This window comes from Lissotriton helveticus, chromosome 7 (assembly GCF_964261635.1).
Source record: "Lissotriton helveticus chromosome 7, aLisHel1.1, whole genome shotgun sequence".
Classification (NCBI taxonomy): domain Eukaryota; kingdom Metazoa; phylum Chordata; class Amphibia; order Caudata; family Salamandridae; genus Lissotriton; species Lissotriton helveticus.
The window spans coordinates 67417963-67435021 of record NC_136068.1 but is presented as its reverse complement, the minus strand read 5'-3'; the positions used below and the strand labels follow the sequence as shown (position 1 = coordinate 67435021).

General features: G+C 43.2%; 1 long non-coding RNA gene across 1 annotated transcript; it reads right to left on the bottom strand.

Annotated features, from left to right (window-relative positions):
- Positions 1-221: 221 nt before the first annotated feature.
- Positions 222-12925, bottom strand: LOC144766609 (uncharacterized). The gene is made up of 3 exons (XR_013597858.1): positions 12897-12925; positions 9594-9625; positions 222-479 (listed from the first exon to the last, which is right to left on the bottom strand). It is a non-coding gene; the product is annotated as an uncharacterized LOC144766609 (long non-coding RNA).
- Between the last annotated feature and the right edge of the window lie 4134 nt (positions 12926-17059).

Below are 17059 nucleotides of genomic sequence, written 5' to 3'. Positions count from 1 at the left end.
GTTCTTCATGTTCCACAGTCAGCAGCCTCTAAATACTATGCAATGTTTTTTCCACCTCCTCCTCATACTTCACCATGGGCTCATGCTGTCCAGACATTACATTCAGCTTGAGCGGGTGATCATTGTGGTATTAATGAACCGCTTACACCCAATGTTTTGCTTGTACTTGGTAAGTTGGAGGACTGGTGTATCAGACAAATCCTCTTCCACCCTTGCACTGGTCTTTGATCCACCAGCATCTCTGTGTTGTGCCCCCTGTAATATTCTTATTTCTATAAAATGACAGCAGTGTCCCCTGTGACTAAACAGCTTGTTGTGCAGAGAGGAAGGTGGTCAGTGTCTCCAAAGGCAGGTTGTCTCAACATTGTGACGTGAAGTAATGCTACACCTTGAAGAACAGACAAAGAGACGAGAAATAAAGGAAACTGATGGGCTCCAAGGTCCACAATCATACATCAGTCCTGGTTATCCTTCGATATCTGATGGGAATAAAAAAACAAAGGAACAAAGTCAGACTCATAGAATTGTCAAACTCCAAGCCACCATCAGCTGTTCCAGCTCTGTCATGTTGTAGTCTGTAGCTTCCTGGCTTCATGATTACTAGCCCCGTTGAGATGACTATTCCTGTGGGAATATTGCGTTTTGGACACCTTTCGGCATGGGGCACATGAAACTGAGACACTGCTCTCTGCATCCCTGGATGCATCATAGACTCTGGTTCACTCTGCAGTAGGACTGCTCAGAGCTTAGGGACGACAGGCCACTGAAACTCCCAGGGCTGCCAAGTGTATACTTTTATGGTTGTAACAAACTAAATAAAGTTTTTCTTGACAATCCCAGGGCTGCCAAGTTTTCTGATTGTCTATGTGTGACATTTCTATCTGTGCAATGTGTTTTTGTGTGACCTTGCTACAACATATATATGTATATGTAGAGTGACACTTAACTGCTAGCTAGATAATGCACTACTGCATGTGAATCCTACTACACTACTGGAAGAGGTGTGGTGCCTGACTCCGGAATCTGGGGATCACGGTTCGATCCCTGGCACCGGTAGTAGATTAAACCAGCACCATGTGACTCTGGGCAATAGCTTGCTTAATCTTCCCGATGGCGCCTAGAGACCCTTACGGGTGATTGTGTGCTTTACAAATGTGGATTATTATTATTATTACAAATGTGGATTATTATACATTTTATGTTCATTGTAAGTGGCTAGAGAGAGCCCTAAAGCTGACAAATGCTGGGGGTAGCATTCGGACACATTGTTGGATCGTGAAATTAATTCAGGCATTACATCCATCACTTTTTTGTATACTTCAATTATTGACTGAGTTACATCCCAGAACTATAAGGATGATTGATGTCTTTAATGAATTTTACGCAAGATATAGATGATAAGAAACTATGAGCATTTTTTATTCAGAAAATCAAATTCCTTTTGACCTAACCAACCTTCTTCCAAATCTTCACTGGTGATAGATAATATTACTTCTTTTATACTTCATAAAGAATAAGATATACTCAACCTATGATATTCTTTTGTTGAATAACTGATTTAAGATTTTTATAGTCTTCTTTGTGATGGTTCAAAATTCTGCCACCTTTATTAGAGCCTATAACCAGTTATGTAATAAAATATTTCAATCCTTCATGAGAAATAGAGAGCAGGACACTGTATTCTCTTAGCATCTCCACACATTAGTATGTTTTCAACATAGACCTCTTTTTGAAAAGAGCATTAGGATTTGTTGTACAATAAACTTTGCTGTGGAATGAAATCAAGATGGATTTCAGTTCAGATAGCATTAAAGAACAAAAGCATTGCCTGTTTATACAAACTCTATTCACCATGGGCCAGATGTGCGAACCTTCTGGCAAGCTTGAGGAACACAGTTCTGTCTAGTTTTAGCAATTTCCGACTATTCTTCAATTGTGGTAAAATTGCTAAAGCTAGACAGAACTGTGTTCCTCAAGCTTGCCAGATCCATTATGGAGATGCAACCAATGTTTTCTGTCATACAAACAATATTTATGGCTTACTGAAGTGTAAAGGGAAGTCCTTTGTCCTCAAGTGTCATGATTATTCTTCAGTTGCGCTAATTTTGATATTCGTAATTTATATGGTTGACGAAATAGAACTTGTTTCTTGTAACAGACAATTCTTTGGGCTTTTCACATTTTTCAAGTCTTTTGACGAACATGTTTTTACTCAAATGTTTTCTAGATCTTTTTATTGACTTCACAAAATCAACTAAAGCCTTGTTCATAATATCGGTGATATTTATACTCAACAGACCACCAACTTCATTTAAAATGTATTATCCATTTTCTTTATAGCAGCTGCCAAGGTAAAGAGCTTTGAAATAAACTTTTGTTGCTTTTTACAAATGTTGTCATGGGGGGAACGATGCTTGTTTTGAGCTTTTGTGGTTAGCCTCAGTAATTACTCCACAATCTGGCAAGCTCTAGTACAACATCAACCACCTTGGCAGGAAATCAAGAATTTCCAGCCTATTGCTCCAATAAGGCATTTAGGGCCAGATGTAGGAGCCCAAATACCGGTCGGTAACGGCCGATTTCAGCCGTTACCGACCGGTATTTAGGAATTGGCATGTAGGGGCCATTATTTTACAGAATCAGTAAATTTACCGATTCGGTAAATTTACCGATTCTGTAAAATACCGAATCGGTAATTTTACCGATTCGGTAAATTCAAATGTAGGTGACACTCCTAAGAGTGTCACAGGCCCTTAAGAGTCGGTATTTTACCACACAATCCTATTGTGTGGTAAAATACCGAATCCAGGTGTGCATGCACATCTGTGCATGCACACTGTGCAATGTGACACACAGACATGCCCTAAGGGCATGTATGTGTGCCACATGTCACACATGCCTTTACTTCGGGTGCTATAGGGTATCAAAGTGACACCCCCTGCACCCTTGCAACATTCGGTATTTACCGATTCGGTAAATACCGAATCGGTATTTCCCATTGATTCCTGTGGACTTCACAGCCCATAGGAATCAATAGTAAATACCGATTCGGTATTTACCGAATCGGTAAATACCGAATGTTACCGATTCGGTATTTCTAATTAAAAAAATTAGCTACATCTCCCACCTTCATATTTACCGATTCATAAATACCGAATCGGTAAAATTCGGTATTTATGAGTCGGTAAATGTCCCTCACCTACATCTGGCCCTTATAGAGGTATTATTTTGTTCATGTGTTTCTTAAAGAGACATGTTGTTTTTATTAACACTAAACCTTTCTTTCATAAAGTTTTGAAAGGCCTTGTGTGCTTTCTTTGGAGGGATTGCATGTCCATCCCTCACATGCTCAGTAACCATTTGTGTGTATATATGGTGATCTAGTGCTTGGACATTCACTGGTTTACAGGAGAGGTCCTGTTCCCACCAAACCCTAAAAGAGCACATTACTCTCTTATTGTCTTTTTTTCTCTTTTAATTGAGGGAAATCTGGGAGAGTAAACGCGTCTTGTCATATGTTGAGCCCATCTGCAGAGAGAAAAATGGGCTGCCGTGCGCCAACGCAGGCACTTTGCACCATGGTGCAAGGGAGCCTGCATTGCGTGATGATTATTTTTGTGCATGAAGGAAAACCTTCCTGCACTAAAACAATCACAAGAGGCTTTTCCCTCTTTCTATGTGTGCTGCAGAAAACATATTTCTCCTCATTGTGCCTCCCTCACACCTCCCCTGAGGGGGGGTACGTTTTTGCCGCTGCCTCAAACTTATGATTTCACGTAAATCTGGGGCAGTGTAAAAAAGCCATGAATGTTGCTGGGAACGCCCCCAGCAACACCCATGGAACATCCATTTCACCCAGTTTTCTGTGCAGAAGGGGCACATATATATAAGGCCATAAAAAGTCAAGTAACATGGGTTTACATGGCCTTATAAACATGCCAGTGGCACATTGCACCGCAGGAATGTAAAAAGAGTGACGTTCCGGCAGCGCAAAAGTTCTGGTAGAGGTCCCCTAATGATTATAGAGAAGTCCCCATTATCTGAAAAGTAGTTAGCTGAGTAGCACAGGAATAATAGCTTCTGTCTCATTAACCTGGACACAACAGAATGGCCACATTCCTTGGCCCAAGCGTAAGTATTAATTACCAGAACAACAAATTTAAAAACCAGTTATTGGAAAGTATATCAAAGCAGAGCCGGACTGGCCTTTCACTGCATCTGGCATTTCCCTGGTAGGCTGGAGCATTAGAGGCTTTTGAAATCCCAGGCCACCTGCTGGCGCCTAAGTCACTTTCCTCACCTCCTGAGAATAATTTTAGCAGACATAGAGGAGCGGTAGGAAGAGAAAGCACAAGATCATGGAAGCAGTAAGAGGTATGATGGAAAGAGAGAGACAGGGAGAGGATAGAAAAGGAGTGGGCTAGTTTAAGCATTTTTCCAGGGCTGCTTCTGGTTCCCCAGTCTGGCCATGTATCAAAGAGATTTTTCTCCACTAGGGAGATGCCTTGTGCTTTCTATGCAGGGCCGGGTCTAGCAATGGTTGAGCCCGGTGCAACAGTTTTTTTGTCACCCCCTCTCCCTATGACCTTCTTCTCCACAAATTCCCTCAGTACCACCCTTCAACAGTGCCCCTCATCTCTCCATAGTCTCTCTCTGACATGCATTTCAAGCACTATTTGCGATTAGCAATTTGAGAATCGCAAATTGAGAATAATTTCAAGGGTGCAAGGGTGTCATAAGGATACCCTGATGCACCCCTGAAATTTACATGTGTGTGCATATGGCGCACATACATGCTCTAAGGGCATGTATGTGCAGCACATTGCACCTTAACAAATGCCAAAAAGTGTATTTGTGAAAGAAATCGCAAATTACCACCAACTTGAAGTTGGTGGTAATTTGCGATTCCTTAAGGCCAAATTGCACTTTTTTGGTGCTTCTTACATTGCAATTAAGGAATCACAAAATTTGCGATTCCTTAAATGCAATCTCAAAATAAGGAATCGCAAATTTTGCGATTCCTTATTTTGCCATAATACTTACCATTTAGCAAAATTGCTTTCGCAAATGCCGTCCGTTTGCAAATGCAATTTTGCTTGATACATATGGCCCTCAGTTCTGTAATCTGCATGGTACAAGCTCACTCTTCTTTTGCACTCCAGTTGTTTGCACTGGCATTTCATTAGTGTGAATCCTCTGTGTATCAACTGGCATGGGGTCTGGTTCTCATTGTATCGCTGTGTTTAAGGATAAGCAATGAGTTGTTGCAGGAGGTGATCCAATTGTTGAAATTCTTGATGATTTGGGGAGGCTGTTGGTGTGTTCAGTGTGGTGGGTGTTGAGAGAGGTGTTCCAGTGTTTGTCTATGATGCTGTTCCAGTTTCGGCTGGGTAGTGTGACGATGTTGCGCGTTTGTTTGACCGGGTCGGGGATGTTAAACCTAACTACCGAGTGTTCTGTTCATGGGACTGGTTTGATGTTTTCCACTCAGATGTTATTGAAGTTGGTGAAAATAGGGTCCAGGTGGTGTCCGGCAACATGGGTAGATCCCTTTTCTCATTGGGCGAGGCCCAGGCTTCCAAGGCCTTCAATGAGTGCTCTTGCTCTTGAGTTGTGGTTCGTGTGGTCTTCCAGGTGGAAGTTCAGGTCTCCAAGTGGGATGTAATTGTTAGAATCGAGGGCAAGTGGTGCAATGAAGTCCGTTATGATGTTAGTGATGGGATGCACAGACCTCGTGGTCTCTAGACGAGAGTGCAGCTTAGGGTGAAGTTGGCTGTGACGTTGAGCTTGACCAACAGGTGTTCCATGTTAAAGGATGACGTGTCCGTGGATGCACTGCAGCTGATGTTGTTCTCGTGGATGATAGCAATTCTGCCTCCGGGCTTGTGGGGTCTGTCCAGCCTGGCAATGTTGTAGCAAGTAGAGATGTCTGTAGAGATGGCAGGTGCCGTTGTAGGGCTGACCCAGGTTTTCATGAGGAAAAAGTGGTTAGAGGTTTTGTCATGCAGCAGGGGCCAGATATCTGTGGCGTGTTTGGTGAGTCAATGAGTGTTAAGGAGTATGCACGCAACTGTGGAGTATTGTGTGGGTGGTTACACAACTGTGTGAGTGTGAGATAGGGGATGTTGAGTCCTGTTTGAGCGGAGTGTTGGGTGTGGTTAAGTACCTTTAGTGACATTGTATCTTTCTTGGATCTGGCAAAGGCCACAATGAGTTGATTATTCACTTTGTCCTGGTAAGTGCAGATGCTAAAGTTGGAAACAGTATGCATGAAATTGTCTATGAAAGAAGTCTTTCCCTAGGCGGAATGAGGAGGAACAGAGGACGATGGAATGGTGATAGGCTGGCTCATATAAAAAGTGGAAACCACCTTGTGGACTAATACTCAGCAGGTGTGGAAGACCAGCTTTACCTGGTAGTAAACTGAGAAGGGTGGGTAAACTATAAGGGTCTGAGGTTCTATGGCCCTATATGTTGAAATTATCCCTACTAGCAACACCATTTTCATAGTAGGAAGAACTGGACAACTGTGCATGGGCTCAAAATGGGATGACTTGAAGAAAGTCAATATGAGATTCAATTAAAATATTTGGATCCATCATAATTCTGAACTGGGATAACCAATGCCTTATTTTCTTTATACTTGATGGTGATTTATGCTGAAATATTTGGAAAGTTCATTTACAAGTATTTTAGTTTTGGTGTTTGATAGGAAACAATTGACAAATTGCACCCTTCTCCTTTTACGCACTCTGTTGTCCTGAAGGATTGTGACTGTGTTGCAAATACAGAAGGGAAAGGGCAAACACTAGTCTCTGAGTTAAAAAAATAAATAAAAATAATGGGCAGATGACATGGCATGCATTTGACTACTGTGTTTGAATGCACAGCAAATGCTACAAGATAAAATATAAAAACAAAATAAAAAGGACTCTGTATTGAACATTTTAATTTTGAACTCCTGCAAGGTAATTCTGGCTATACTGCAGCACCACCCAGTACCATGAGTTCCAGAGCCACTGTTTCTGGGGAAAAGTTTCCTGAACAATTTTGACTCCAGCAAGGATATTTTTTAAAGTGAGAAATCAGTGAGGAGACATGTACCCAGCTAGAGCCTGAGTGAGAGATAGTGACGCGTGGTGCAAGAGCCTTTTTTTGTGGCACTACCCCGAGACCTCCTTCCCCACGAATTTCCTCACTACCATTCTCCAACAGTGCTCCTCATCTCTCCATAGTCCCTCTCTGACATGGATTTCATTTTTTTAATATCACTACTCATAGTTCACTCACGCTCAGTTCGTGTGATCTGCATGGTACACATTCACGTTCTTTGCAGTAGGCACATTATCCCTCTGCGCTACTTTAGCATGAGTCAAAGATGCCACTAGACAACATTCCAATGTCTCACCAGTAGGAGCATTAATCACCAGACTCATCTCGACGTTTTTATTATTGCTTGAAACTGCTCGAGGCACAAGGAAGTTCACTGCTTTTAAAACCATAAGTTATTTCTAAACACAGCACCCCCCCAACAAAGTCAGCGCCAGATGCAGCTGCACCGGTTGCACTTGCCTAAAGCTGGCCCTGTTTCTATGCTCCCCAGAAAAGGTATCCATAATAAGCTGTGAGACAGCAAGGAGAAAATTGATACCATGAGTGGTTCTTTAACAGTTGATTCACTTATCATGAGTCTAACATCACAGTGATAGGGGCTCTTGTGAGCTGAAGGAAAACTTTAGAGAGCCGATGAAAGTCAAACATCTCAGTCCTTCGATACCCTCAAACCTCCCAACTTGGCAGAGTTCAGAAAACTCAGGGGAGGCAGACCAGGGCTCGAGTCTGGGTACCACACGCGTGGACGGCGTCCCTCCACTTATTTTACCAGGGGCACACCGTCCCCCCTTCCAAACAGCTGGACTACACTCTTTGGCCTCTCTGGGACGAGGAGCTTGGCACCTTTCGTGACATCACTTCCGGTCGTGACGTCTCTTCCGGTGACAGCGTCCCCCCCACTTCTTTTTTTACAACTTGTGCCCTGAGGCAGACGAACTACCACGTTACCACTTCCTGGGGAAAGCAGCCTCTTCTGAGGGCTGTTCAGTTTTGTGAATCCTCGATAGTTAATGTTAATAGAGCAGTGTTTCCTTAAATAAAACAAAAACATTGAAAACAGGCATAGACTATGTGCTGTCTGACCATCTAATTAGGGAACCTGAACTCTGGGTAATCAAAAGAAACTGAGCTCCAGCTTGCCACAGAAGCTGAGTTTTTCACATGTTTAATGATAATTGAGCAATACACTGAATTAAACCTCATACCTGGAGCTATAAGGTGGCTAGTGAGAATACATGGAAGATAGCAGAGTTGAAGGACTGTAGGTCAAGATAAACTATTTCTTCTTCAACATTGTAGCTGTATTTAGATTCACAGCCATGAATAACGCTGATCAGAACAGCACATGTATGATATACATTCAAATAAAACAGTCATGAAGATCACCTTAGTTATACAGGCAATGCAGTACCATTTCTCTGACTGCTGTCTCCAGGACTATGTTACAGGATAATTTACAGTTCAAAGAGTGGGTTCAAGGTACAGATCTCTCCTTAACTTAATCCATCAAGGCGACTTAAGTTTAGCTCTGAGTTTGAGCAATGCTCTTGAAATTTATGGGATGAAAATCTTCTATCACTTCATGGTGGAAAACTGCCTCTTATGATTGCAGTTCCAAATGGAGACCCAGGGCTGTTCCTTTGTATGGAGAGGAATTTGGAAACATAGGGTCCGATTACGATGTCGTACAGACCGCCAATGACATTCAGGGCTGCGTGTTCGACTGCAGGATTATGACATTCAGGACTGCGGTCGGACTGCCAGATTACGATGCCGGAGGTTGGATAATTGCGGGACGGGGGGAAAGACCGCCGCCTCCAACTGGATCAAACATCCAGTCAGGGCGGCGGTCAGACAGGTAATCCCTGAATGGCAGTGGTGCCTCCGCAGGCACCGCCGTTGGGATTATGGTGTCACTTTCCTTTAGCCTTTTCTTGCGGTCCAACCGCCATGAAAATGCAGACGGAAAGTGATTTTGGGGTCGCCTAGCAGGGCCCCCGTCCACCATTGGCCTCCGCTATGGAGTCAGGGGCCCCCATGGTTCCCCCCCAAACATCCATGCACTCTGTGCCAGCCCCTTCCAGGCCGCACCACAAGCCTTGACGCAAATAGGCATGTTTCTGACTGTCTACACGGCTGTTGAATCGCAATACAGTGGTCGGGACCGCCACCTACTTGTCAGGCGGTCCAGATCCCGAAACAACGGCGGTCGGACGCTAGTCCCAACAACATTGTAATGAGGGCCATAGTTGCAGTTTGCATGACTCTTCAAACTGCAGCATCAGTCGCTGACTTTAGGCATCCCATTAGTGATCAGCCTCTTAAATCGCCCTGTCCGGCTGAGTAGTCAACAGAGCCACTGAGAGGTACATACCTCATACCCCATTTTAATGTGCAGCTCTCAATTTGCTCGAAAAGAGTCACTATGAGATCCTAACTTTTTTTCATATAACCGCATTTTTTTACTTTTTAGTACTTACCGCTGCTTGTGGTAGTTTTTAATCCAAGATCACTGAAGGGAAAAAGAAGAAAAATATTTCAGACCAGGTGATTAAAAACATCAAATTTACCCATAACAGATAAGGAAAAATAAATAACATTTTTAGATGTTATGGCTACATGTTTTCTTCGAGACTCATTAAAGGAGAACCTGCCCCACATTCAAATCATGAGGATGAAGCAAATAATGTTGAAGAAATCTGAATTGTTAAAAGAGAAAGCAACATGACATAAAAAAATCAAGGAGAGTGCATTTGACAACAGAGATCCCTTTTTGTATTGACAATGTAAACAAACATCTTATGAGATATTTTGAATGACTTCCAACTGATTTTGTATAATTTGAGGGAAAATGTAATGTCCAAAGATTTTTCTCAGACTGAATAGGAGGTTGAGGAACAGTAGTCCATGCCACAGTGACTTCCCGTCTGGACTACGCGAACGGCCTCTACCTGGGCTTACCAGCCTACCTTGTTAAGAAACTCCAAATGGTTCAGAATATTGCTGCAAGATTAATTAGACATGTCCCTTTTCGGCAGTATATCTCTCCGTATATCAAGAAACTACATTGATTGCCGGTAGCCAAGATAATTAAATTGAAGGCCTTAACCGTAGCTTTTCGTTCAATTCATGGAAAGTGCCCAAGCTACTTGAAACAGAGGCTTGGCGCCTATAAGCAGACTCGCTCACTGAGGTCAAATTCTCAGAACCTTCTTTGCACCCCTAGAGTTAAGAAAGCCCGGATGGGTGGCAGATCTTTCATGCTTGGTGCATCCAAGTTATGGAACTCCCTGCCTAATGCCTTGCTCTATATTGCCTCTGAAACTCAATTCAGGAAAGCAGCAAAAAAATTGGCTTTTTAACCTAGACAAACGGCCTCGAATTCTCGGTCGTTGAGTGATTCTCGCGCACCACCTGTTACTATAGCACCGGGACACCTCTTAGGAGGTAGCTGTTTGCGCTCTATAAATGGCTGTATTAATATTATTATTTGAGGGCAGATAGTCGGTAGATGGAGCATCTGGTTTGAATGAAAGAACAAGTACACCTCAACGTAAAGCTTGCATTTGGTGTGAGACACTGTATTTTTTTAATCCTGGTATGGAGCCTTAAAGGATAAAGTTGGGCTTCCTCCAGTGCTCTTGGTTGATGTAATGGCGTCATGGTGTTCATCTTCTATGACAGCTTCTGATTAGATGATGTGTGAATTGATTCCAAGAAGCTTCTCATTACAGCTGAAAACTCTGCATCAAGTTCCCAGATCAGGTGTCTATCTCCCTCAGTTTCAGGGTTGCACCATCTGCTTGCAAAGAGACAGCATTTTACGCTGGCAAACGTGGGTATCATAAGCAGGCATGGACCACACACTGGGGCCTATTAGGATGGCGGACGGACCTGCGTCTGTCCGCCATCCCAGAGGTGGAGGGACCGTCCGCAGGGGCAGCGGCGGTCCCTCCGTGCGAATTAGGATGTGACCGCCACCCTGGCGGTCACATCCTGTATGTTTAACATTGCGGCGGGTGCTGCTTGAAGCAGCACCCGCCGCAATGTTAAAAATGCATGTTTAGCCTTTACATGTACATAGCGGCAGGCACCGCGCCGTGCCTGCCGCTTTGTTCATGTAAAGGCAGGGGGTACCATAGGTACCCCCCATGTGCACCCCCCACCCCCTGACACCCTGGGGGCCCGCAACGGGCCCCCAAACTGAAAAGACCACATGCTTTTCCACGGCGGAAAAGCAGCCGTGGAAAAGCATGTTTACGCATGCCTCCTAATATGGCTGGCGGTGTCTGATAGACACCGCCACCATATTAGAGCTTTTCCAAAGCTGCGTACGGACTTCCCGACCCCCCTGCCATCCTAATCTGGCGGGGGGTCTTGTGAATCACCGCAGGGGTGCATCCGCATCCTCGGGGCCGGCGGTGGCTTCCGCCGGCCCCGAGGATGCGGATTCACCGCAATCATAATCGGGCCCACTATATTTTGTCACCAAGCGAAATAGAGGTACCTTTAGTTAAGGGACCATAGAAGAGGGAAAGGTCCTAGCAGGCTGTTGAAGGTGTACATGCCAAAACACATTAAAGGCATCCTACAGCACAAACAGGACCCTGTGACTCTAAGGTCACACCGATAGGTGCTCTTGCAGGCTGAAGGAGAATCCACAACTCAAAGAGTGGATTCAAGTTACAAAACTCTCCTTAACTTAGTCAATCAGGCTGCCTTAAGCTTAGCTCAGAGTTTAAGCAGAACGCGGGAACACTGCCGGATGATATTCCACTGACACTTCATGGTGGAAAACTGCCTTAGTTCAAGGCAGTTCACTATTAACACTCTTTACTGTTCCTTTGTATATTTTCCTGTGCCTGAGGATGGGTATTCAACAGAGTTACCGAGCGGTATGAACACCCTACATCCTATTTAAATATGGGGTTGTGAATTTGCTCAGAGTGACTATACCGCCCTAAATTCTTTTTTATATTACAGACATTTTTCAGTTATCAAAAGTACTCACTGCTGGGTGTGGTAGTTGGGGGCGCTGATAGGTAAAAAAAAAGAAAAACATTTCAGAATAGTTGAATAAAACAATGAGATTTGTAGGTTTGTAGGCTTGTAGGCTGAAGACGCATTCACAATTTAAAGAGTAGATAGATGTTACACAATTCAACGTAACATGTTTGATCAGTTTAAGCTAGGCCTGGGTGATAAATTCTGTTCCGCTCGCGGAATGTGGGTAATTTTGCGTTCCACGGAGAACGTGAAATTGCCCAAAATTCTGCGTTCCTCGACTTCGCAAACATTTTTGCTTGTTCGCGTTCTCAAAATGCGTGTTTGCGAGATATTTCCCCTCGAGCACGCAAACAGCAATTGCGAACAGGAAAAAAGCATCGCGAACAAGCAATTCTGCGTGTTCACGGAATTTCTGCGTGTTCGCAGAGATTTTTTTACCGTTTCGCGGCGATTTGCGTAATGCGATTACGCAAATTCCGCCCACCCCTAGTATAAGCACAGCTTGTGAAACCTACTAGATACAAATTCACTCCCACAGCATGGTGGGAAACTGGGAACAGTTCACTATGAAGACCCGGGTTGTTCCTTTGTATGGAGAGAGATTTGGAAGCGTATATGCTCCTTGCACCACTGTTCAAACGTTGGCATCACTGGCCTGACTCTGGGCATCCCACGAGTTATCATCCCTCGTACATTGTCCTGTGCCTGAGGATGTGTAGACAACAAAGTCACTGAGAGGTTGGGACTCCTCAGACCCCCCCCCCACCCCAACTCACCATTGCCTTTGGTAGATATTTCATCTGGGAGCACTGAAGGGAAAAAGAAGAAAATCATTTCAGAGAAAGGTGAATAAAATACTCAAATTTACCTATAACAGACAGGTTTAAGAAACACATTTTTTAGACTTTATGGCTGCATGTTTTCTTCCAAACTTATTAAAGGCGAACGTGCCAAAATATGCAAATTGTGAGGATGAAACAAACACCTTTGGAGTAACCTCACTTGTTAAAAGAGAAAAGAAGATTGCATGAAAAAATTCAAAAAGAGTAGATCAAAGAATAAATATTGAGGAGCTGAAAGTTAAATAGTAACAGTTCCAAAAAGCAATCTTTTGAAATACTGAAAAAAGAAAATAGGATTAGAAACACATGTGTAACTCCAGGTAGTTCTACAACTGTGCTATGTTTCAGGGATTCATGTGGTTGAATAGTTTTGTGAATCCTCAATAATTGATGTTAATGGAGCAGTGCTTCTGTAAATTGAAAAACATTGAAAACAGGCATAAACCCTGTGCTGGCTATCTACCTAATTAGGGGACCTGAACTCTGGGCAATGAATTTGCATGAAGCTGAGCTCCAGCTCACCACAGAAGCTCAGCTGGTCACATGTTTACAGATAGTTAAGCAATATCCTTTTCTTAAAATGTCATCTTGAGGGAATATGTAATTTATTAATCTGTAACTCTCACCATGAGTGACTGTCATAGATATAAGTAGTGTCACCTACTACCATGTTACTCCTAACTCCTTTTGTAATTTACTTTGCTCTAATGCAAAGCGCTCTGACGCCTCTGGGTAAAGTATGCGCTATATGAAAATGCATAAATAAATAAAATAATGAATAAATATACAGAATTAAGCCTCATACCTGGAGGGGTGTGTTAGTTAGTGAGAATACATTTAAGATAGCAAAGTGGAGGACTGTAGGTTAAGATAAACTATTTCTTCTACAACATTGTCGGTTTTTGTAGATTCACAGTTGTGAAAGTCGATGATCAAAACAGTACATGTAAGACATACATTAAAATAAAGCAGTAATGAAGCTCACATTAGTTATACAGGCAATGCAGTACTGTTTCTCTGACTGCTGTCTCTCGGACCATGTGACTCTGAGGTCAAAGTGATAAGGACTCTGTGACTCTAAGGTCACAGTAATAGGGGCTCTTTCAGACTGAAGAATAATTCACAGTTCAAAGAGTGGGTTCAAGTAACTGATCTCTCCTTAGCTTAGTCCATCAGGGTGACTTAAGTTTAGCTCTGAGTTTCAGCACTGCTCTTGAAACGCACGTGATGAAAATCCTCCGTCTCTTCAAGGTGGAAAGCTGCCTCAGCTGAGTGCAGTTCCCAATGGAGACCCAGGGCTGTTCCTTTGTATGGAGAGAAATTTGGAAACATAGTTGCAGTTTGCACCAGTGTTCAAACTGCGGAATCACTCGCTGACTCTAGGCATCCATGAGTGATCAGCCCCGTAAATCTCTCTCTCTCCGAGGATGGGTGGTCAACAGAGTAGGGGTAGGTGGAATTTGCGAAAATCGCGTTACGCAAATCTCCGCGAATCGGTAAAAAATCTCTGTGAAAACGCAGAAATTCCGCAAACCCGAGGAATTGCTTGTTCGCGATGCTTTTTTACTGTTCACAATCGCTGTTTGCGTGCTCGGGGGGAAATATCTCACGAACACGCATTTTGAGAACGCGAACAAGCAAAAAATTTCGCAAAGTCGCGGAACGCAGAATTTTGGGCAATTCCCGGTACACGAAATTACCCAAATTCCGCGAATGGAACGGAATTTACCACCCAGGCCTACAACAGAGTCACTGAGAGGTACATACCCCACGCCCCATTTTAATCTGGGCTCCGAATTTGCTCGAAGAGTCACTATGAGACCCTAACTTCTTTTCATATGACAACATTTTTTACTTTTCAGAAGTACTCACCGCTGCTTGTGGTAGTTTCTTCATCTACGGGCGCTGAAGGGAAAAAGAAGAAGAAATTACCCAAATTCCGTGAATGGAACGGAATTTACCGCCCAGGCCTACAACAGAGTCACTGAGAGGTACATACCTCATGTCCCATTTTAATGTGGGCTCCGAATTTGCTCGAAAAGAGTCACTATGAGATCCTAACTTCTTTTCATATAACAACATTTTTCACTTTTCAGAAGTACTCACCGCTGCGTGTGGTAGTTTCTTCATCTACGGGCGCTGAAGGGAAAAAGAAGAAGAATATTATAGAACAGGTGATTAAAACAGTCAGATGTGCCCAGAACAGAAAAGAACAATAAATAACACCTTAAGATGTTATGGCTATATGTTTTTTTCCAGACTTGTTAAAGGAGAACCTGCCCAACATCCAAATCATGAGGATGAAACAAATAATTTCGGAGAAATCTGAATTGTTAAAAGAGAAAGCAACATTACGTAAAAAAATCAAGGAGAGTTTGTTAGACAACATAGGGCTAGATGTAGGTAATTCTAATTTACCGATTCATAAATACCGAATTTTACCGATTCGGTATTTATGAATCGGTAAATTAGAAGTAGGCAGATGTAGGTAAATTTCATTTTACATTTACCGAATCTGTAAGATTCGGTATTTACCAATTCGGTAAATACCGAATCGGTATTGCCCATTGATTCCTATGGGCCTTGAAGCCCATAGGAATCAATGGGCAATACCGATTCGGTATTTACCGAATCGGTAAATACCGAATCCTGCAAGGGTGCAGGGGGTGTCACTTTGACACCCTCTAGCACCCCCAAGTACAGGCTTGTGTGACATGTGGCACACGTGCATGCCCTAAGGGCATGTCTGTGTGTCACATGGCACAGGTGTGCATGCACAGATGTGCATGCACACCTGAATTCGGTATTTTATCACACAATAGGATTGTGCGGTAAAATACCGACTCTTAAGGGCCTGTGGCACTCTTTGAAGTGCTAGCTACATCTAGAATTACAGAATTGGTATATTTTCCGATTCGGTAAATATACCGATTCTGTAATTTTAAGCCCCCTACATTGCAAAACCCAAATACCGGTCGGTAACGACCGAAATCGGCCATTACCGACCGGTATTTGGGCTCCCACATCTGGCCCATAGTTCCTTTTCTGTACTCATATTGTAAACATGCATCTGATCAGATATTCTGAATGGCTTCTAACTGATACAGGATTTGAGGACAAACTGTAATGTCCAGAGTGTTTTTACAGACTGAATAGGAGGTTGAGGGGCGTCTGGTTTGAATGAAAGAACAAGTACACCTCAACATAAAGCTTGCATTTGTTGTGAGACACTCTGGATTTCTTTAATCCTGGTAGGAAGCCTTAAAGGCTAAAGCTTGGATTGCTCCAGTGCTCTTGATTGAAGTAATGGCGTCAGGGTTCCCATCTTCTATGACAGCTTCTGATTAGATGATGTGTGAATTGGCTCAAAGAAGCTTCTCATTACAGCTGAAAACTCTGCATCAAGTTCCCAGATCAGGAGTCTATCTCACTCAGTTGCAGGGTTGCACCATCTGCTGAAAGCGACAGCATTTTACGCTGGCAAATGTGGGGAACATAAGCAGGCACGGACCACACTTGCAGGCACATGCATCATTGTTGTCTTTTGCAATTTCTTAATTGCGATTTTTAAGAAATCGCAATTAAGAAATTGCAAAAGCCTATGCATGAAGAAATCGCTGAAAATGTTGCGATTTCTAAACATTCATTAATTGCGAGTCGCAAATTGCAGCTGTGAAAGTCGATGATCAAAACAGTACATATAAGACACACGTTGAAAAAATGCAGTAATGAAGCTCACCTTAGTTATACAGGCAATGCAGAACTGTTTCTCTGACTGCTGTCTCTGGGACCATGTGACTCTGAGGTCAAAGTGATAAGGACTCTGTGACTCTAAGGTCACAGTAATGCTCTATTACTTACCGGTAATCTTCATTACTCCGTTGTCCTCGTCCCATTCATAACAAAGTGGAGATGACCATCTCTCCACAGAAAAAAACCAAGCCCAGACAGGAAGGCCGTCTGTCCGGGAGGGAGAGAGGGGTGTATGAATTGGACGAGGACAACGTGACGCGGAGTAATGAAGATTACCGGTAAGTAATAGAGCATTACCCCAGGTCCCTTATGTCCTTGTCCCATTCATAACAAAGTGGAGAATA